Source organism: Falco peregrinus, chromosome 5, assembly GCF_023634155.1.
Source record: "Falco peregrinus isolate bFalPer1 chromosome 5, bFalPer1.pri, whole genome shotgun sequence".
In the NCBI taxonomy this organism is placed as follows: Eukaryota; Metazoa; Chordata; class Aves; order Falconiformes; family Falconidae; genus Falco; species Falco peregrinus.
In genome coordinates this window covers 90,221,008-90,239,348 of record NC_073725.1, presented here as the reverse complement: position 1 = coordinate 90,239,348, position 18,341 = coordinate 90,221,008, and the positions used below count along the sequence as shown (strand labels likewise).

The 18,341-nt window shown below is 48.6% G+C and overlaps 1 long non-coding RNA gene across 1 annotated transcript in view; it reads left to right on the top strand.

Annotated features, from left to right (window-relative positions):
- The window catches only part of LOC114011020 (uncharacterized), an 87,220-nt gene that overhangs the window by 15,230 nt on the left and 53,649 nt on the right, over positions 1-18,341 (top strand). The window contains exon 3 of the long non-coding RNA XR_003552735.2: positions 6,603-6,721. This is a non-coding gene — a long non-coding RNA (uncharacterized LOC114011020). The remainder of the gene's footprint in view (positions 1-6,602; positions 6,722-18,341) is intronic.

The following is an 18,341-nucleotide window of genomic DNA, read 5'->3' as shown; positions in this document are numbered from 1 at the left end:
CATTCTGGTGCTTCCCAGGAGGGTGGCGTGCCAACATTTTTTCTGAAACCCTCTGGTTTCTTATTTGGATCAACAAACACATCCCCCTTTGTCCTGCAGCACAGAAAAGGAAGGAACAAAATCTTGTGTTATGTATGAACTGGACTCTACTGGTATTTTTGAGGAAGCTTGAACTCAAGGAGATAGTCTTGTGATAAGGTAATGACAGGTGATAAGGTAATAAACAATTGCCAGGTTGTATTTTTTTCTTCTGTATCAGTACTGGCACAACTAATTACATTAAAGCATAAATGACCTTGTTGGAACAGCTAATCTTAGTCAAATGAATGTGCCACTCCCACAAGTCACTGGAATAACACTTGGCATAATAGCTTCTTAATATGTGGAACATCTGTTCTTCGTTTTTGAAATAATCAGTGACTCTTCCTCATTACCTTCACTTACCAGTGCCAGTGTGAGCCAGCCATCTCTGGCATAACATTTAAACTTTTTCACTTATGGCTGGATGGGGTTTTGAAACCAGTGACAAGAAAATAAGCAATCAAAACTATAAATCATCTGAAAATTCTGTGAAATCCCAATTATAATTAATGTGTGAAAATTAACTAATGGCAGTTAATGGCACTGGCTAATAAATTAACAAAGGCACAGTTTCTCTTTTGGAATTAGAGTAATGGGGATGCTAGCAGCATTGCTTATGTCTTCAGTCTTGCTTTTAAGGGTACTGTCTTTTGCTTTAGGAACTGTAGGATTGAAACTGCATAAATAGCTGCTCTCATTGCAGCGGTGCACGGGCTACTTAAGCGCTGTTTTGGGAGAGTCCAGGAGAGGACTTCCTGAGGACCTGTGGGTGGTGAGCTCTGGTTGCTTCCCTGCTGAAGAACAGCCCCAGCTCTGTCTGCCCGGGCACTTCTCTGGCTTGTCAGGGACACTGTCATGGGCAGAATATGCCTGAGATGACAGAAGAGCCGTGTTTGGCTCGTTAGGCTCAAACCAATCCCTCCAGCTTGGTTTATGATGGCAGGGAAATATTATATGGCCTGGGGGAGCTGGGATGTCTGAATATTATTTGCTGATTGAACGTCAACAGAGCCATGCTTTCCCATTCTGTGCTGTCTGTCTCTAGCAGGCAGCTAGCAGCCTGGTTTCTCCCTGCTGGGGCGTGGAGGACAAGGAGAATCAATGCACACCTACTCATCTGCCTTCAGTTCACATCTGCCTTTTAGGCTGCTTGGTCCCATGGTTCAATCACAACAATGCTAGAATAACACCTTAAAACCAATCATTTTTATGGGAACACACATAGTATAAAAGGTCTGACTGTCTGTGCACACATATACCATCAGTGGCTATTACCCAATAAAGCTGTCAGGTAGAGAAACATCACAGCAAGTCCTTGAACAATATCTCCTCAAGTTTAAACAGAGAAAAAGCTCCTCACAATTCATTTCTCGTAAAAATAAAGAGAAGAGGATCAATACAAGCCGAACAAAGGGTTGCTTCCTAGAGACAAGGAGAGAAATAGGGTTTGTGACCACAGGTGCTGGCTTTGGGAGGGCAGCCCGCTGGCCATGCAAATCACCCTGACAGCCTTGGCAAGAGCCCCCAGCTGCTAAATGCCAGTGTTGACTGCATGCATCATCTTCTCCTAGTATTTGACTTATTCTGGAGAAGAACAGAAACCCAGGGTCCTTCCCAAGAGCTGACATGCTGGGGATGGCCAGACAACCCTGTTCTCCCTGCTTCCTCCACAGTGAGAACAGTCTTGGTACAATGACAAACGGGGAACAATGAGCTGGGTGGAAATGCGCTGCTGAGCTGCACAGGGGTCCTTGCGCCCGTGAATGCTGTCAGCACCCACCTCCACACTGGACAGGTGCACCCAGAAATTCTAGGCTTCATTGTCCCATTTTTGCAGCAGTTCTTGGCCCCAGAAGGAGCTGTAGAAAGTGCTTTAATTTCTCTGTAGTGATTAGGAATGCAGTACTTCCTTCATGACATACTGTCTGTGCTTCTGAGGCCCCTGCACACTGAGCCCTTTATATTTCTCTCTTCACAGTGTGAATCCCGCAATGCTCCACTTAATGGATGTTATTTAGGTTGAAAGGTAAGCAGCTTAAATGCTTTGCTTTCTAGCCTCTGTGTCCTGTTAGAGCCACCTCTCACTCACTCTCAATTGCACATTTTGTTACATGAACATGTTTGGATAGAACAAGGGCTTTTCCTTCAAATATTTATAGTGATGACTTGTGATGTAATCAATAGGGTTTGCAGAATCTCACCCTGCACCATCGCGTCTTTATTCTTCAGAATGATGCTTCCTGCAATATTATAGCTAGGACTGACAAGATAAAGCTGAGTTGAAACAAATTGCATATTATCTACTTCCATCCTGCTGTTGAGACTGCAAAAGAGAACAAGTGAAATTCTATCAAAGGGAAGCTCTTCTCCCGCCTCCCAAGCAGAGGAGCGGCAGCTGCTGAGGCAGACTGAGAGCAGCTCTGACAGAAGCTATGCTGAGATGGAGCTCCTGTTCCCTCACCCCCAGCAGATGACCAAAGTGCTCTGCGCCAGGCTTCCAGGTCCACATCCATCTCGCCTCCATGCTAGATCCCGAGCACGCCTTTCCCAACCCCTCTTCAGTCATTGCTCAGTCATCTCCTGGGGTTCTCCAGAATTCAGCACGACATTGCAGGCCATGCCGGAGAATGGTCTGAGCTCTCCTCCTGCAGCACACCCCTGGAGGTGTGGCAATAGCTTGCACCTGATGTTGCTTGGTCTTCTTGTCTCCTTCCCCCAAGAAATCACTGCAAGGAGAAACACTTTCAGGGAACTGGGATTGTTAGACAGATTTTTCCTCCCCATCACAGCCAACAGTGAGCCAGTTTTCATGAGCCCAGAGAACGCTGATGGCCCTCACTGTCTCAGCTGGCAGGCTGCTCTACCAGGCCTGCATCACAAAGTCCGAGTATTGATGCTGCAGGCCTGCTGTGAACCTGCCTCTTGCCAGCACCATCTGGAAGCATTTTTTGAAAGACTTTGGGAAGGCAGGCAGGCCATGGGGAGATTTGGCTGATGCAGCATTTGAGCAAAGTGCTGTTCAATATGGATATGTGTACTCTGTGCTGAACTAAGAGATAACGGGAGCACTTTATGTAGTGGGGAATGAAATGCAGCCTTTTCAGGAAGCCACATGCTCCTGTACTTGATGAGAGGCTGAGAGTATCTTGCCACAGAGCTACCCTACTAGAGGACTTGGCATGAAGCCATTGGGCAGTGTTTAATAACATCCACATGGCTCCTTTGTGCTGTGGAAGTACCTGACTTTGTCTCAGTCAGTGAGAGTGGGATGCTTTTTTTGGGCACAGAAACTGCATTAAAGGCCATTATAGTATCCTTGCTCTGGGTGGAGCAGGAATTACTGCTTCTTGCTCTTTGCTGGAAGGTGGCTACACTCTTTTTGTTGTATGAGGTAGGTATATTTAACTCTTGACTTCAGCACGAAGGCAGTGCAGACAACTCTGGCTTAGAGGCCAAAGAATTTTCCACTCTTGTTGCTGCTCCTATGAAAAAGAAGAAAATAATTTCTCAAAATTAAGCCACATTTGACCTATAAGCGAAGAGCATAGCTTGGCAGATGGCAAGGGAGGAAATGAGGGATCAGGAATTGGGAGAAATACAGGCAAAGTACCACCTGATTGTTGTCTACTTAAAAGCCAGTTCTTTACTGGGAAAACTGGCAGACTGCCTCAGCACAGCTCCCTGCCTCAGTCTGTGAGTGCTGAACCGGGGACTCCTCCAGTCTGAGACTGTGTGCGCTGCAGAGGAATGCTTAATTATGTGACTGCTACCCCAAAGGATAATTACTGATCCAAACTACCTGCAACACCCCTGGAAAGCTGTTTAGCACCAAAGACATTATTTAGCTAGCCAGTAGCAAAGAGTGATTTTCAAATACTCTAGGAAACAAATTTCAACAGATTTTGAAGATACTAGAAGTGATGGTTCATTATTAGCTGGTATTAGGAGTTATTTTTCCTAATTCTGTGAGGAAAAGTCAAGCACATGCTGGCAGATGGAAGGAGCAGCAATCCTATGTAGCCTTAGTGCCTTGGTTCAGAATACCCTGGCCATAGTGGAGCCAGGAAAGACTCTTCCTTCTTCTTTTTAGGGACACAGAGGGATTATCTCCAAGTCTGTCATTCCTGAAATGCTGTTTAATTGCTGAAGGGCCAGTTCTGTCTGGGACAAATCGCTGCACGGTGTCCTCCTGGGCACTGGGCTGTGAGGAGCTCTGCCAGCACCCAGGCCCCAGATAGCCCCAGGCTCTGCCTGGCAGCTTGGTCAGGACCTCGGTGACCATAGCCCATGGTTCCACAGCTGGGGGAGGCTTTAACAGCCATGCCAGCCAGCCACCTGCTTTTATATCTAGCCAGAAGGACACGAAGCATGTACCATGCTTCGCACTGGACTGTTGTGCCTTGGGAGATGTGTCTGGCACAGCGCACGGGCTGTCCTTGGCATTGTTCCCCGGCACCTGTTAACGCAACCCAGCAGGGAGGGCACCGTGCACCTACAGGGAGGGCGAGGTGTGCCGTCCGTGCAGAGACCTGCCAGTGCCACACCAGTGTGCCTGCCTGTGCCCACAGTCACGTTTGCCTTATTGTTGATAGAGATTAATCGGTATTTTATAGCATGCCGGGGGCCACCTCCAGTTTCTGTGTTAAGGGAACACAGCTAACCGCCCTGGGTCAGCTGCTGGTGTGCACCCCGGCACTCATTCTGCCCATGACTGCCCAGTGAACAGAGGTCCGCAGCAGCAGAGCTGGGCACACGTGGCCCTCTCCTGGCTTCTTTCAGGTGCACGCAGAACCTTGTGAAGAGCAGATGCAGCCAGCCTCCTTGTTGATGCTGGGAGTGCCTTGCACCTGCGGTACTATCCCATTCTAGTAAGGATGCTGTTAATAAATGTACAGCTTGAAAGTGCCAGCTGGGACCAAAATAGTAATGAAATTACATCATAAATGCAGCAGCAAAGCTGATATGGTTCCCTGAAACAACTCGGCTGTGTATCCATCCTATTTCATAGAGCTCTCAAGAGGCACTGCAGATTCCCTCCCCCATCCCATTCAAAGGAGCCCCGTCTACTTTGAAAGCCTGTGGTTTTTCCAGAATATCAAGTGTTTGGTTTCTTTGGACCTGACTGCAAATCCAAGAGGCCTTTGTGTGCATTTCACAGGGCTCTGTCCTTGCAAACAGACTCTTTGGTTTTCAAGCTAGTCAGGCCCAGGACCTGCTCTGTGTTCTCTCCCTTTATATTTGTATCACTGTTCTATCAGCAAGGTGCTGCAGAGAGGAGATGAAAAGAAGCTTGGAAGTCTGTTTCTATGAAAGTGTGAATTTATTTTTAAATCTCTTGAATTATTTACTTTGTCTGTCTTTTTTTAATGACAGGTGAATACATTTATGACTTGTTCTCTTTCCCAAGGTAGCACTTGGCATGAAGGGAATTAATTACATGTAGAGCAAATGCAGCTGATGTTAATTTTCAAGTCAAGTTTCAGCTTTGCTGAAATTTCAGAAAGGAAGTAGTGTTTTATAAATTAAACTCTGCTTTGCGTGCTTTCTTTTTAAAGAAGGCTTGGCATTTGGAAAGGCAGCAGTAAGGGGAAAACAAACATACTTGATGAGGGGAACTTGTCTTTAAGGATGTACTCCGTCAGCTATCAGTATACAGCTGTCAGAGATCAGTGTGGCAGCCCATCAGCCGTATGTGCAGAGTGTAACAGACTCCAGCAGCATACCAGCACCTTCGGCAGGAATTGGTTTCAGTGGCAAATAGCTGGTCTTCAGTGGCACGAGCTGCAGCTTTGAACTGACAGGGTGATTAAACTAGTTGCTCCTTTCTGTGAGAGAGCGCATGCCCTGTGCACTGCCAGGAAAACCTCGTTCTGCTTCAAAGCAGTTTAGATACTGGTACCATCAGAGCTTAACTGAAAAAGCTCCTGCAGTGCTGTATCCACACTGTCTGTGCAGGTGCACTAGCAGCAGGGCAGGCAGGGCTGTGGCCCCTGGGAAAATCAAACTACCACCAGATTAAGTTGACAAACTGGTCCCCTTTGTTATTCCATATGAGGCTATAGATAGCATTTCAGTTCCTCCCTCCAGGAGGCTGGAGTGGTCTCATGTTCACTCCTGTGGTCTGAGAAGCCTGGGGAGAGCACCCGCCGACCTGGGGAGGTGCACTGGGCAGGAGCAGGGGTGCTGGGTCTGGTTGCACTGGGCAGCAAAGGCGTGCTGATTGTCAGCAGGCAGGCTGGGCATGAGCGCAGTGACCCTGGCAGCTTGCCAGCCCATGGTAACGTGGCCCTGCAGGCAGCTAACACGGGAAGGGTCATAATTAATTTAACTCTCCATCCGTCAAGCCCTCTTTCCGTTCCTGGAATGACAACTCATGGTTTGGAAGAGAGCAGTTCCTTCCAGCCTCCAGCGCTGCTTACAGGCAGTGGAGCCGGGTGCAATTTAGCAGAGGGAAGCTCTGTTTTAAATGTGGTCTTCTGATGTTTATGTGCTGTGGTATTTACTAAGTTCTTATGTCCCAGGTTTCCAGCTGTTGCATTTAAATCGGATGGAGATGACCTGGGGAGGAGAAGAAGAATCTCTGCTGGGGTGAAACTGTTTTGGCTGTCCACTGCCAGTGAAGCACTCGGAGATGAGCTGGGTGAGTTGCAGTATAATCCATGTCTCATCTGCGTCATTTCATTGTCTTTTAACAAGTAGACTATAGTTCAGTGTGTGTGAGTGAATTTATGTTCCCGAGGAGCAATGACCACTGGGTGCCCCATTATCTTTTAGCTCATGTGTGTATGAAACGAACAGTCATGTTTCCTGTAGCTTATGGCCCATATCTGATAGTGGAATGTAAAATGAGTTTATGATTTAGAAGTAGAAAAGGTTAACTCTAAATAATAATAAAAAGTTAAAATGCTGAATAGATATGTTACCTTAGTTTTTATGGGTTCTACATAATTTTGGCTCCTTCCCTGAAGGATTTAGTATAACTCAATGAGAAAATTGCATTCAAATCCTGTGGGCTGCTCTGCCGTGACTGAACTGAAATTAGGGGAGATACACAAAGTAGTTTTATAGAAACCATTTGGATGGCTGCCTGCTGGGGGGAAGCACTTGGTGCCTGGGCTGCATTGTCTCTTGAATAGGACAGAGGTGGGACAACAGCAGGCTTGTGGTAAGAAGGGAGGACATGGTAAGGTAAGAAGGGCATGCTCTTGAGGCCATAAGGCTGCACTGATGGTCCTGGGGGACCTGCGTGCACCATGGCCTCTGCTTGCTGCTCCTGCCCCTGGGATGCTTGCTGAGAGCTACTGGGAGGCAGCAGCTCCTCAGATGGCATCTTGCTCAGGGAGTGGTTTTAAATGTCTTGTTAATGGCAACTTTACCATTCTAGGGCTGCTTAGCACCCAGTGCCGTGGTCTGAGGCCTCCCAGAAGGAAGGAGTACCAGTGAGAGGTTTTACCACCTAGCCCAGACCCATGGGCATTGCTTCTGTCCCCCTCCTTTGTCTTGCCTGAGGTGTTTGGTGAGCTCCAGCACTTCCCAGAGCAGTCCCAAGCAGTCCCATGAGCACAAGCAGAACCAAGTTGTTGCACACAGGCAAGGTCCTCTGCCTCATTCTCCTGTGACTGCTACACAGCACACAGCTGGGAAAAGGCTTCCTCAAACCTGAGACAGTCTTGGCTCCTGTTTTTTGGGAACAGAGAGATTAAAATCACAAAGTAACTGTGTGTCTCTGCCTACGAAGGGCCCTTGGAAGTGCTCCTGAACGAGAAGGACCACTAGGACTCAGGTCTTTGCACAAGCGGTGCTTTGCAGGGTGTGCTGCAGAGCCCAGTGCTCTGCAAGGCTTGCCTGATGCCTGTAGCAGGAGCACTTCGGGGGGTGAGCACACAGAGGACTAGGTTGTTAGTGCTGACATTCCAGACATGACTAAGCCATTTTGATGAAAGAGATGGGATCTGACAGGTTTACTATTCATTTGTTTCTTATAGATTTCAAATAAAAAAAAAAAAAAATTGGCTTATTTTAAAAGAACAAATTGTGGAAAAGCTTTTGTAAGCAGAGGTGAGCGGTCTCTGAAGCATAGCAGACAGCTTTGTATTTGCAGCCAGCTAACAAGCTCTTCAAGGCCCAGTGCAGAGGGGGCTGGACTGAAAAGCAAATGCATCTTCTCAGCTCCAGCTTTGCCTTGAAGTGTTTGGGGAAAGAAATGCACAGGAGGAAGGGGAGGAGGTTTTAGAGTCTGAGCATCCCCCAGAAGTCAGGCTCATCCCCAGCACCATCACAACAGCACTGCAGACAGCACACTGCTGGCACTGGTGAGCTCCTGCCAGCCCCGCCTGGCCCCGCGGCAGGTGCTTCTTACACAAGAAGCTGTGTGACCCTGTGTGAGGCTGGCACAGGCTCTGTGTGCCATTTCTGTTGCAGTGGGTGCAGGAGGCCAAAGGAAGGCAAGTGTAGGTGCTGCCCAGACATTCTGGGAGACATGGTTCCTGCCCTGCGGGGCAGATGGGCTCGGGGTGAGGCTGCAAGGAACAGACAAGGAGGCAGGGACCTTGCCTGTGTAACAGGGATGAACTCCTTGGACCTTCCAAGTGTGGGTTCCTTGTTGCTGGGGTGCCTCCCTCTCGAGGGCAGGCATGGGGATTTGTGAGTTGACATTCTGGAAAGGCTTTCCATGGGTGCTGGCATTCCTGGAGCTGCCTGTGGCAGACTTGCTTTTTCCAGGGTGCTGGAGCTTGTGGCAGAGTGGGTCTGTCTGAATGCCTCCTGGACCCCCATCCCTTTTGTGAGACTACTTTCTGCAGAGGCTGCTGCAAGGCATCTGGAGAGCAGCATATCCGCAATCACTGGGGTGCATTTGGTTTGCCTTTAGAAGGAACTGCTGGCTTTGGAGATTTATCTGATGCTTTTATAAATCAGGGGCCTGCCTGTTATTGCCTTCCAGGCAGCATCCTGCTGACATCTCTTCCGCAGGACTGGTACCCTCTGCAGACTGCCAAGCCTGGGGTGGTGATGGGGGACACTGTGCCCAAGCTGGGGCTGGCAGCGGGTGCTGGGGAAGGGCAGGGTGACTGCCAGGACCCTGGGTGCAGTCTGCCTGCAAGGGAAGAGTTTGGTGCATATCCCCAGGAGCTGCTTGCTGGCAGACTATTCCCAAGGAACTACCCTTGGTGCAGACAGAAGAGGCAGGAGAGCAATTGCCCTGACACTGAACAGGCCAATAGAAGATGCAGGGGCTACATCTGGAGCAGTGATGGTAAGGACTGTGTCAGGACGGGGCTCTGGGGGCTGGATGCTTATCATGCCCCCAGCCAGGGTGGGAGGTGAAAGCTCGGTGGGACCAGGCAGCCCCCACCGCCTTGGGGAGTGAGAGCAGCAAGCTCTGTCCCCTCAGGGTGCTGTTGACCAGAAGAGCTCTGTGCCCTGGGCTGAGCAGCACCCAGCTGTGCTCCCCTGGCACCAGGGCTGGCCAGGGCCGGGACCGCGGAGCCTGTGGCACCTGAGGTCCTGGATCCTCACACCTTCCTTAGCACCTTTGTTCAAGTGGCAGGCTAGAGAGTCTGGTGATTCTTCTTGGGCTGTTTACACCTTTTAGCCTTGCTGCTAAGGACTGGTGTGCACTGGGCTATCTGTTTATCAGCTGGAGCTGGCTAATGAAGGTACAAGCATGCTGGATTCTTTGGAGGACTTTGTTTGCAAGGACCCTGGGATACACGAGCAAATGGCTGTAAGGAAAATGCCTTTCATCTTTCAAGATAAAGAACATCACAAAGCCTTGGAGACACCACTTCATTCAGGAATTAAATTGCAGGAGTCATCTGGTGTCAAATAAGTTTCGTTTAAGAGGTCGCTTACTTAAATAAAGTTTCTGTAGAAATCAATATCACTTTCTCCTGCAACTGACAGCTCAAGACATTGAAAATGGCGTTTTCCATGTAAGGTTTATTTAATTTTAGGAGGAAGAATCCCTCCCACACCTTCTACTTGGTCTAGGCAGTGCTGGTACAAGGTCAACAGTCTGCCGAGGTGGAAACCTGCCCTGTCCTTACCTGTGGGGATAATGTGAGGTCATTTTAGCACTGGCATGCCGGCCTCAGGTGCAGTCAGGGTGCCATTGTCACAGGGCTGTATCAGCGGTGTGTCCACTGCTCACTGAAGGAAACGGGGACACGTCATTGTGTTCTCTCTTACAGATGAGTTTGGCAGGGCAAAATGCCTCATTATATATCTTAGCAGAACTGAACTTAATGTAGAGGCAGGTATGTGTGGACTGTGAAGACTGGAGACAGCAACAGGGATGCTTCTGTGTGCAGGGTAGGTGAATCTTGCAATTTTAGCCTCCCTTAAGAAAATGGGAAACCTTTGCTCTATGTTTATTTCCATCCAGCAGTATACCATGGGGAAGGGAGGAGACAGCGTTTTGCACCATCTCCCAGGAGAACTGGGTGTGGGAGACGAGAGCTGTTATTATTCCTACTATAGTGAAATAATTGTTTCTGAACGCTTGCTGTTTCCTCCACTTGCTGTTCAGTCTTAAGCAATTTCTGAGGTTGACACGCCATCTCCAGTCACATTTGTCTTGTTGTGTGGCATGACTGATGCAATTACAGCTGACATTGTCACAGCATTTTGCACAAATGCCTTCAATTGCAGGCTAGCAGATGACCCCTGAAATGAGCAGCAGGAGACATCAATGCTCTAAACTTCCTCCACAAGGAAGAGATGCTGGCTCTCAGGGTAGCATGTGGTCAGTGTCAAGTTTTTAAAGCAAACGCTTTTCTGCTGGTTGTGTGCAAGAAGCAGTGTTATGACTCCACTCTTGCACAGCCTGCACATGGACTTGCCCTGTTGGCATTTTTGGCCGTGAGGCAGCGAATGCTCCGAGGAGCTGAGGAGCGGGCAGCAGCCAGCACTGGAGTCGCCAGCAGATGGTTGGCGGCAGGGCTGGGCGCTGAGCACACTGCTCTCCCCGGCACAGGGACAGCTGCTGGGATGCCGGGGCAGCTCCTGCTTTCCTGACAGCTCCTTGCTGTGGGTGGTTGAGGCCAGTTGGTCTGGGAGAGGGATGGGAGTGGCCATGCAGGTCAGTGGCATGCGGGCTGCGCTCAGCCTCATTGCTCTGAGGGTGTAGGAAGGCACTTCCAGGACATGGTTGGAGCAACTTGTAGCAGCTAACCCAGAGTTGATGGCAGTTCCGCTCCCTGCCCAACAGACAGAATTAGGTGCTATGTAAAACCACCCAAGCTTTTAATGACCTCTTTCAGACACAAACTGACCATCTAACTTTGGACGATTCACTGAGATTCCATTTTACCCAAGGAAATAAAAATAATAGTTTAAACCATTGCAAATATAGCTGTAAATCCCTAACAACATTAACCTTTTCCAAAGCATTAAACTGATCCCTGGTGGATTCTCAAAATTGCTATTAGGAGGAAGCACGAGATACTCTCTCCTGAACTTCATGTTCCCAAAGTAAATAACAAGCCATGCTGAGTGTGGGGTTTATTAGCTTTCTGACTGGTGCCTGCCTGTCTCCTCACCCTATTCTGAGTCATCAAACATTAGCACTTGCTGCATTAGGAAGGCAAAAGTTCATGCACAGAATCACAGATGTGAGGAGGGGGACTAAGGTGGTGTCTGGGTTCAATGAGGGATCAGCAGCTGCTGCAGAGAGCGTTGGAACAGAGGCGAGCTGTCTGGCTGGTACGCCTTGCGTCTGCCTTGGAAGAGATCGGAGGCTCTGGTGTTTGATTGTCAGAAGGGCTTGGCTGCAGACAGCAAAAGGGAAAAGGTTTAATTAAAAAAATAGGGAAATTAAAAAACAGGGAAAGATTTAACTAGGCTTCTCCATCTAACTCATTTATTATATAATACCAGATACGGTATTTCATTTGGGTGCAGTGGCTGTGGTGAGGGAATGGGGACCATTGGCCTTTCTGGGACCACAGAGGATTGCCCCTAAAATGGTAAAGTGTCCCAAAGGAAACACTTTTTTGATAATAATGCCATGGTCCTGCCCAGGCAGGAAAAAACATCTGAGAGCCTTTTTGCTAAGAAGATACTCCTGATGTGGCACATGCATCAGGAGCAGTTTTGCAAGATGAATACTATCATAAGAAAACTGAGAAAGGAAGAATGTAAACACAAACACGAATTAACACTGGGATTGTTTAAGGTGCTTTAGCAGATACCCCAAACGTTCATAATCTCACATGAAGAAGGCATCTCCAGTTAAAAAGCCTCTTGATCAAGAGAGCTTTTGAAAGTAGCAATTAACACATAAAAAGATACAAATATGTATCTCATTGAGAAAATGAGAAACTCAGTAAATTAAACCATTCATCTGAGAGAAGGCAGTGGTATCATTGAAGAATCTTTGGGTTAGAGCCAGGGTTAAACATACGAGGAACAAATGCAATACGAGCCACAATTATGCTGAGGACTGGGTTCTGATCGGTAGTCACGGTGTAGGAAAGGCTGAAATATTCCTCATCCGTAGCTGGATGTAAATGGGTGAGTCATTCACATCCTGCAGTAAACAGGGAATACTTCATTTTACTGGAAACTAGAGGGGATGATAAACTGGGACTGTTAAATGTTTAAATTTGGAAGATGATATGAGAGTTATTTGAACCATCAATGTTGTTTTTGAATAAAATGTGGAGCACTAGAGGAGTTTGAGAGGCCAGTGACTATTACCAGTGTATTGGGAAGGTAGAGGAGGAGGCCAGGAGCTTTGGGCTGGTGAGGCTGATAGTCTTCCCAGGAAAATACGCAGAAAAAGAAGTTGCTTCCTCACAGACTGTGTGTTTACGAGCTGGCTCTTCCTTGCATGCTTGGGCTGCATCTCAAGGGGACACTGCATTTAGTCTCCCCTGGAGCTGTAGAAACCCTCTCGGGGCAGCAGTCCAGGAGCAGGGGATGGGAGCAGGGGAGCAGGAGCCAGGCCAGAGACTGGGATGTAAGGGGGGGCTGGTGCCAGCAGCAGGGTTTGCAACAAGAGCAGTGCAGATGTGGGGCAGGCAGTGTGGAGCAGTATTTCCTGAACATTGCCCGCCATGGAGCAAGAGAGCAGGAGGGGAACTGGCCAAGGAAAGGTACAGGAGCACATGCCTGCAGGGACTGGGCTGAGACTGGGAAAGGAGGGCAGGTGAGCTGGGCCTGGGAGCCAGAGCAGTGGATGGAAGAGGTTTGCAGAGGGCCTGGCTGTAACCCTCTGGAGCGGGCAGCAGGGGATGTTGTCTGCTGCCAGGAAGAGGAGAAAGTAATGGCCGTGGGGCTGGGGAGTGCTGAGGCTTTGTGATGGCTTTCTCTTTCTTGCTGAAAGAATATGTACTGGGTGGCCCAGTGGCATACTGGGATGGGAATGTTGACTGAGCAGCCCAGCTGCAGCCCCAACCATGCTGATAGAGGTAAGAGCTGTCATAGCTCACCCTTGCCTGGTCCTGCCATGAAGGTGCTTGTTGTCCGTGCTAGCAGTAGTCCCCAGAGAAGTGCAGGTGCTAGCTGCTAGGGGTGACGCAGCAAACCACATCTCCTCTGATACAGCTCAGCACCGTCTCTGCTTTGCCCCTGTGGAGCCTGGCTCTGTGTTAGGCTCTAGGAGACACAGGTCCTTTTCTCAGGCTTCCTTTGGTCTGTACCTGCCCTGCTGCCATGCTGCTTCCTGAAGCGCTGGTTCTGCTCGCCATTCATAGTGTGCTGGGAGAGCAGCTGCAATTGTGTATCCAGTAAGGGCAGATTACTCCTAGGCTGCTTCAAGTGCCATTAAAAGACATTTAGTTCTAAGAAAGGACAAGTTCACATTCTATCTAACATCCTTAATGCTTGTAATTTCTATGAGCAATAATATTGATTCCTAGGGCTGTGCTGACTATAACACAAATGGACAGCAACTGGTAGGAGGAATTTCCTAACTGCTGTATTGGGTTCCCTGAAGATGCCGAGTGATTTGTATGTTCCCAGTAGCTGTAATCCGGTAATGACAAAGTCTTGTGACCTGCATGCTATCAAATATGTCCTGGCTGCAATTTCTGTGGCAGAAGCTGGGTGGGGAAGCAGCTTTGTACTGTCAGTGCTCTCGGGGGTTTCTCTGCTGTCGCCCTGAGTCAGGGGCCCTCAGGCTTTTATGGTGTTCCCAGGTGTCTAATGCAGGGCTAGGGGCTAGCCCCTGGATGTTTCCTGCCTCCCGGCATGGTTTGGTGGAGAGGTGGGGGGCAGGAGGCAGATGCCTGGGCAGAGCAGTGCCAGGAGACATGAGCCAGCTGGGGTCAGCTTGGCTTGTAAGGGCCCTGTTACCCAGTGTACAGCACCGGTTCGCACAGTGAGTTGAGATATTCCTTATTTCTTTGTTCTACTTTGCACAAAGTAGGGAGCTGGGTGGTAACCCACAAATGCCTCACCCCCGGTTGTCAAAACTTTATACTATTTATACAGTTTAGCATACAAAGACATCAGTGGTTACCCAGCTCCTTAGTATTCTGTTTCCCGTTTGTCAAATAATTCTCTCACTTCTCATATTAATTAGTTCACATGCTCTGTCCCAACTTCTTTTGGGTCTGGGGTTTTCCTGAGTCGGGGGTCAATGAGTTGGTGGTCACAATCTCCCCCTGCCACAATTGCCTTTCCCCTAAATCTGCTGAGCTTCTTGGCAGTGATGAGCTTCCTACCAGCCCTTGGAGCTGCTTCCTTTGTGAAGTTCCTTTCCTGATCAAAATGATTTGCCGGTGCTTGTTACCTGAATTAACCCTTAACAACTCATTCACTCCAACTGTCTCAGTCAAACCACCAACAACATATTCAATTCTATCAACCAGCCGGTATCAGCATGGCCCTGCTCCACGGCATGCCCCTGCAGAGGGTGGGATGACTTCCAGCAGTGGAGGCAGGCTGGAGGGGCTGGTGTCACACTGCCATGAGCAAATGGGGACAGGACCCTGGCTCTGGTAATGCCAGTCTGCCCCAGGTGGCAGGTACTGTGCTCATAACTTCTTCTAACTAGCTCTCCAAACTGTTTTTAGACTGAACAGCTGACAATTAACAAGCTTGCTACTACATTCATCCCAGGCACTTCATGCTGAATTACTGATATGTTAAATATCTGATTACTTTTGACGCTAACTAGCTTACAATAGATCCAGCACAACAAAAACGTTCTCAGCTCTGAGAAGGTGGCAATCAAAACTGGTGCCATCTGTTTTTTATTGGTAAGGAGCAGAAAGTTTGTTTGTGCTCAGAGGAGATAGCAGAATTGGAAAGCTATTATACACAGCTAAAATAAGACTTCATTTCCCCATCTTTTCATAGCTACAGAGCTTTCAATAGTGCAACGATTTTTGTTTGAACATATTTGTGAGATTAACCTAAATCAGGGACCTGAGCTGCAGTTTACCCTTCTGATAAACAAGGATAAACATAACTGGTACTAGTTGAGAAAGGAGATCTGGCAATAAACAGAGCATTATTGAAGAATGTTATTTTCAGAGGTGCAGCTGCTTGTCTTTGACAAATCAAAAAGGGATGCATCTGCAAGGCACAATGGGAAGAAAATAATCCAGGAGAGGTTTTATCAAGAGTCAGAGGTAATAGCCCTGTGGAGACAGTCTTCTGGGGCTCTGCAAAGTATTATGATGCTAGATGTTAGTGTTCAGAGTGCCAAAGTAGGCATTTGTATGCATTGTGCAAGGAACGGTATGTTATTTAAACATGCTTTCCTCTAAAAGTCCGTATTCTCTAATTCTCTGCCAGTAAATATGTGTTTTAGAAGGGTTTCTTCCAAACGAGGAGGGAGTTCACCCTTCAGTGGTTCTGGTAGGAGACAGGATGTACAGCCCGTCTCCCTGTGCTTTCTCCAGGCTGACACCAGGTCCTCTTCTTGTTTTTGTCTGGATGTCTTAATAATGGGGTGAAGACAAGCACAGAAAAGTTCATCCCAAGTAGCATGCGCAGTGCTCCTGCTCCCTGTACCACACCTAGCAAACACCTCTGCCTCACGCTTTCCCCAGCATCACCTGAGATGTCCCTCTGGTTTGGCGCTGCCACATCCAGCACCAGCAGCTTCCGCCTCAGGAGGTGCATCCTGTTTGCTTGCTGAGCAGCACTTGGGTTAACACCGTTACACCACTGAGGGAAGAAAGGAGTTTATATTTAATGTGTCAAGTCTGCGCATGCCATTCCAAGAATTGCCTGAAAGAAAGTGGAAGTAATATTTACAGTAGGCCAGGAGAACAGCCTCTTAATTTGACTTGACATTTACGATTTCCCATGCATTTCCTAACGAGGCATCTTTTCCCGATGTGTTTAAGTTCACTGTGGTCCATCCTGTCTGCATGTGGTGTCCTACCCGAGGCACTCCCCCAGGTCTGTGACTAAATTAGAGTGTGTGGATATTTCAGAATGTGCAGACTCAGGCAAGTTCTGGTGGTCCAGATTGTATTAAACAAGCAGCTACAGCTCCACAACAAAAACCTATGGGGAGACAGTGCTGGCCTTGCAACACTGACTTTCAAAGCGTTTGGAAAAGCTTTCAGGGGTCTGTACACCAGAGAGACCTGTCCTGAAAGTCACAGGGCACTCCAGGCTGTCCAGGCTGATAAAGCACATTCCCGAGGGAGCTGGGACAGCCTGATCTAAAGCAAATCTAGGACAGGAATTCGGGAGACCTCTGCCACATTCACACAAGAGACCAAACACTGCTGCCAGCACTGGGCTGGAAGGGAATGATTTAAAGAATCAGTTACCAATATTCGAGTGAGTGGATGTTATCTTTATTCGGCAGTGCTGGGTGCATGGGGGATCGCTCCACCAAAGTCATGCACACCGAGGGAACCCCTCAGCCCCCTCCTTATACAAGTCATTCATGTCTATTCGTCAACTTTCCGGGAACTCATTAACATATCTCGCACCTGGACAATTAGCACACTCCCTATGTCACCCATTCAAGGATTTAGTGCATCTTCAAGTTAATGATATTAACGCATATATGGCCCATTATTCAGGAAGATGGGAAGGAGGTAACCACCCCAGCAAGGGCAGGGAGGGTACTGTGGCAGGTACTGTCTCTCCCCTCGCCACAGCTCAAGCTCATCTGCGGTGTGGAGTGTGCATATCTGGGCTCCCGGGCTGCCCAGCACCGCTGCAGCTCTGGGTGCTTCAGGACCATTAAGGGGGACTGTGGAGAAAATGTGCTAATGGCCAGGGCAGGTGACTGCAAACCAGACTGTCTCCTGCTGTCACACACGTAGTGGACACACGCCTGTTACTTATCTGAAGGGAGTATTCAGGCTTCACCATGCAGATGTCTTCTCTCAGGGACATGATCTGCAATGCATCAGCGGGGAACATATTTGGAGAAGTGTGACAGAGGTACAGTACTCCTCCTGCCATTTCACACCTTTCTGTAACAAAGTGAGTTTCAGAGATTTACAGTCAAACAAAAGGTGGAGATGAACCTTTTGCAAATGGTAACACTTAAAATTCCTGCTGCTTTGAAGCTGGAGGCTGAGCAGATGCTGCATGCTACAGCCATTGCCCTCCTGAGATCATGGGTTTTAATTCACCTCTGTTTATGTCATCTGTTCCCTGTGTGCTGGTGCCTGTGAATGTGCTCAGCTCCCGAGGTGCCTGTGGACCAAATGAGTTCCTGTTCCAGCTCTTGCTGCTCGTGTCCCGCTCATGCTTTTGCAGCGTGTTGGGCAGCACTGTCTGCAGCCACGTTGAGAGTCCCTCTATGGACCAGGACCTTTTCTTGAGAGAACCAGACCTTCCAAAGCTGTCATCTGAGGAAAATCTCGGTCATCTAGCTGTGTTCTTACACCTGCTACGGCACAAGCTGCGGGGGCCATTGGGGAAGTTAACACGTTTTCAGAGAAAAGGAGCCTTTCTGGGGGTCAGACCACCTTCCTGTGTGGGCAGAGCACTGACTTTGGCAATGCCTCCTCCTGGAAGCCCGCCTGCACGGCAAACAGGCTGCACGCTCTGAGGACTTTCAGGTGTTTCTGCTGGAGCTGGCATTTGGTGTGACACAATTAGGCCCTTATATCAAGTCAGGCTTGTGTCTGTCACTTTGCCGAGTGCCAGCCAGCTCCTTGGAAGGGGGAAGAAAAACGTGGGGAGGAGGCAGGAAGGCAAGCTCCTAGGTGGCCCTTGCAGAGATCTTGTCATCTGAGGACCAGGGCAGCGTGCTGCACAAATAGCTTGTCCAACTCTAGGGGAAGTGTTAAGCCTGAATCAGGACAGATGTGGTTGTGGGTACCCAAGGA